Source organism: Canis aureus, unplaced genomic scaffold, assembly GCF_053574225.1.
Source record: "Canis aureus isolate CA01 unplaced genomic scaffold, VMU_Caureus_v.1.0 ptg000207l_RagTag, whole genome shotgun sequence".
NCBI classification, from domain to species: Eukaryota; Metazoa; Chordata; class Mammalia; order Carnivora; family Canidae; genus Canis; species Canis aureus.
The window spans coordinates 1-4,549 of NW_027554479.1; the positions used below are offsets into that span (position 1 = coordinate 1).

Sequence of the window (4,549 nt, forward strand, 5' to 3'; positions counted from 1 at the left end):
AACTCAATACATGATGGAAAAAGCACTTGACAAAATACATCATCCTCTCATGACAAAAATTCAACAAACTGAGTATAAAAGAAGCATATCTCTGGCAGCCCGGGTGGTTCAGCGGTTTAGCGCTGCCTTCAGTCCAGGATGTGATCCTGTAGTCCCAGGATCAAGTTCCAAGTCAGGTTCCCTGCATGAAGCCTGCTTCTCCCTCTGCCTCTGCCTCTCTCTTTATCTCTGTCTCTCATGAATAAATAAATAAAATCTTAATAAAAGGCATACCTCAACATAAGAAGGGCCATATATGACAAACTCGTGGCCAATAACATATTCAATGGTGAAAGGTTGCGATATCTTCTAAGATCAGAAATAAGACAAGTTTGCCCAGTCTCCCCACTTTTAGTCTAGGAAGTCAGAAACTGTAGCAATCAGGCAGCAAAAAGGAAAAAGGACATCTCAACAAAAAAAGACAAAGTAAAATTGTCTTTGTTTGCAGATATGATCTTATATCTAGAAAATCCTGACGATTGCACCAAAAAACAAACAAACAAACAAACAAACAAACAAACAACAGAAAAACCTGCTAGAATTAACCAAAAGATTCAGTAAAGTTGCAGGATATAAATCAGCATACAGAAAACAGTTTCATTCTATACACTAAAAAAGCAAAACATCTGAAAAAGGAAGTAGGAATTCAAACTGCTTATAATAGCATAAAAACAATAAAAAACTTAAAAATAAATTTAACTGGACAGTTTTCAATATCTGCACTCCCTTGTTCATGGCATCACTATGCCCAATATGGAAACAACCTAAGTATCTGTCTATAGATGAGTGAATAAAGAAGATGTGATGTATATTGAATATATATTTAATAAAATATATAATAATGATTAAATAAATATTAATAATCAATAAAATAATATTCAGCCATGAAAAAGAAGAAAATCCTGCTTTTAACAATTTTGATAAAGCTTGAAAACATGATGTTAAATGAAATAAGTCAGACAGAGAAAGATAAATATTGCATAATACCCCCTATGTGGAATCCAATGGAGCCAAACTCAGAATCAAAGTAGAGTGGTTGTTCCCAGGAGATGGGGAATGAGGGAAATTGGGAGATATTTGCCAAAGGGCACAAACTTCCGGGTATAAGATTAACAATTTCTGGGGATTAATGTAGAACATGGTGATTATAGTTAATGGTACTGTATCATATATGTGAAAGTTGCTAAGGGAATACACCTTACATGTTCTCACTCTAAAAAACAATGGTAATTATTTGACAGGATGAATGAGTTAGCTAATGTTATGGCAGTAATTCTTTTGAAAGAGGTAAATTATAAAATCAACATGAACACCTCAAACTGACACAATGTTATGAGTCTATTCTACTTGAATAAAGCTGGCGGGAAGGAGAAAGAAGCTCTAATTGAGAAAGTCTGTGACCGATGAAAAGCAGTTACTCACAAACCCTGGAAAGTCTCCAGAACAACAGAAGAAACAAAGAGTATGTACCTTGTGGTGGCTGAAGGCCTAGTTTGTGAAAGAAGGGAGTATGATAGAGGATCTTAAGCTCACTGATGATCCTGTTGAAAGCAAGGAGAACTGATAAATGAGATAGGTTTAATGTAATCTTAAAGATTAGAGAAAACCCCTGAAACCTTTGAATCTTCATGCTAGGGAAGCAACAGCCTCTGAAAGGTGATAGCAGCGAAACTGAAGACAGATGAGCCCTTAAGAGCATATGCCTTGGAGTCGGCCTGCAAGGATTCACAGCTTCACTTACTCGCTGGGCAACTCTAGCCAGCTGCTTACTCTCTCTTGAACTCAATTTAGTCATTTATAAAGCGGGGCTCACAATAGCACCAGTTACTTAGGGTTTGTGTGGTATTACCTATTTTATAATTGAATTATAACTAACATATAGTGTTATGTTATTTTCTCTAATAGTTTTTCAACTCCTGGAACGGTTAGAACATCAAACGGAATATGTGCTTGTTAAAAAGAACAAATGCACTCCCTATGGATAATTCCAGATTGTAGTCAGGTAATAGCTGTTTTGACCATTCATTTTAAAATGTGAACAGACTATCTCTAGGGACACGGGGTCCATTTATACCCATCTCGTTCCTAACGTTATACATCACAGTCGTCTAGTTCTCTCTTGATGCAAGTACTTACAAAGATATGATCTACTTTCTCGAGAGCAGAGAAACAAATATATCTTTGAGCTTTTGTTGTTGAGTTGAGACTCGAGCAGTGATTGCCAGATAAAAAAGACAGATTGAATCACCGGATGCATGAAGAGACAGACTGAACCGCGCCCAAAGGTGAAGGGTAACTGTTTTTTACAAATACTCCGAAAAATTAACAGACATCTGGAAAGTCAAAATTTATCATAATCTCTAGTTGCTCGAGAAAGACGAAATCTATTTTAGATCACTTTCCTTGGTCTACCCTCAATGTTTTATTAGGTAGACACACAACAAGATTCCTAAGTGTGGAGATGTACTTGGATAACAGGTGTGAACAGCAGTAAGTGTGACTTTTTAATGTAAAGAATTCTGTATTACATACCCATATCATTTTTGCTCAGATTGGTCCTCTATGAGAAAATAATTTGAATGAAAGCGCTCTACCAAATGGACACAAGTGCTGACTCGTTGGAAAAATACAGCAAATGATCCATGCCTGCTTTTCCTGCTTATGACACCAATTCCTCCACCTTTCTACTAACAGGCTTCCCTGGCCTGGAACAGGAATATCCCTGGCTGTCCATCCCTTTCTCCTGTATCTATGCTATGGTACTGTCTGGGAACTGCCTGGTGCTGCATGTGATCCGGACTGAGCCGAGCCTGCACCAGCCCATGTTCTACTTCCTGGCCATGCTGGCCCTCACTGACCTGTGCATGGGGCTGTCCACGGTGCACACGGTGCTGGGCATCCTGTGGGGACTTAGCCAGGAAGTCAGCCTGGATGCCTGCATTGCTCAAACTTATTTCATCCATGGTCTGTCCCTCACAGAGTCTGGAGTCCTTCTCGCCATGGCTTTTGATCGCTTTACAGCGATCTGTAATCCTCTGAGGTATACGTCCATACTAACCAGTGCCAGGATTACCAAGATTGGGCTGGGAATTTTAGTTAGGAGTTTTGTGTTCATTATGGCTCCCATAATCCGCCTAAAGTTTTTCCACTATTGCCATTCCCACATCCTCTCGCACTCTTTTTTGCCTTCACCAAGACTTACTAAGACTAGCATGTTCTGACATTCGCTTTAACAGTTTCTAGGCCTTGGCTCTGGTGATTTGCACACTTTTGTTTGATTCCATGCTAATTATTGTATCCTACATTCTGATCCTGCATTCTGTCTTGGCTATTGCATCCCGGGAGGAGCGGCTTAAGTCCTTGCAGACCTGTGTCTCCCATATCTGTGCTGTCATGGTTTTCTATATCCCAATAATCGGTCTGACTATGGTGCATCGTTTTGGGAAACACCTCTCTCCTATGGTCCATGTCCTCATGGGCAACATCTATATCATCTTCCCACCCTTGATGAACCCCATCATCTACAGTGTCAAAACCCAACAAATCCGTGGCAGGATTCAGAAGTGGTTTTCCATGAAAAAGGAGTAAAACACTTTCGATTACATAGACACAGGGGCTTACCTGTAGAAAACTTCAGGCAAGGAGAGGGAAGGAATATATTTATTTAAAGACGTTAAAAATAAGGTGACTGAAAATGAAGACTTACAGGATATGCCCATTACATGAAAGATTTCTAAGTATCAAAAATAATAATCAAACCCAAGTTTGAAGTTCTGATAGTAGAGTCATTCATAACATGGCATTATCACTTCTGACTAGAAAAAAATAATATTCACAATTGTCCAGAGAAGTTTAACTTACAAGGAATATCTATAAAGAAGTCATCCAAACACATAGTACCCATTTATCACTGGAGGCACAATTTTGTCACCACTTGGTATGGTTGCCTTACTCGATATAGACATTACAACTGGTTGCTAATCTTAAGTGATGTTTTCAGACTGGTTAGCAGTTTGAGAGTCAAGCAACATCACCCTTCTCTTCTGGTTAATTTGTCAACAGACAATTCTGTTGTCTGCTTCTCAAAAGAACAATCTTTCTTCATTTTACATACCTCAAAATGAGTGCTAAAATGACAATCTTAATTTGAGTCTCACAGAAATTGATGTCTTTACCGTGTAGAATAAATGTTTCACTAATATGCTTTACGGAATCTTTTTTATTTTAATCTTTTCTGGATTTGATAAATATCAACAAGGCAAGACTTTTCTTCTGTAGTGGCGTTTCTCACTGATGGCAAAACCATGTCTACCTAATAATTAACATGAGGTCAGATAACTAGCCATTTGGGAACGTAATAAAGCCTAGTCTGTACTAAAAACCATGTGGAATTGCCATTCATGAACATCTTCAAGAGAAAAGATACTGTTACCTTTTTTCATCTCTAGCAGCAACTCATCTTCATTCTCATCCTCTTTACCAAATTAGGAAAAATACCCATGCATATGCT

At 38.3% G+C, this 4,549-nt stretch overlaps 1 pseudogene; it reads left to right on the plus strand.

The window, feature by feature from the left end:
* The first annotated feature begins 2,681 nt into the window (after positions 1–2,681).
* LOC144309728 (olfactory receptor 51V1-like) lies at positions 2,682–3,627 on the plus strand (annotated as a pseudogene).
* The last annotated feature ends 922 nt before the right edge of the window (positions 3,628–4,549 follow it).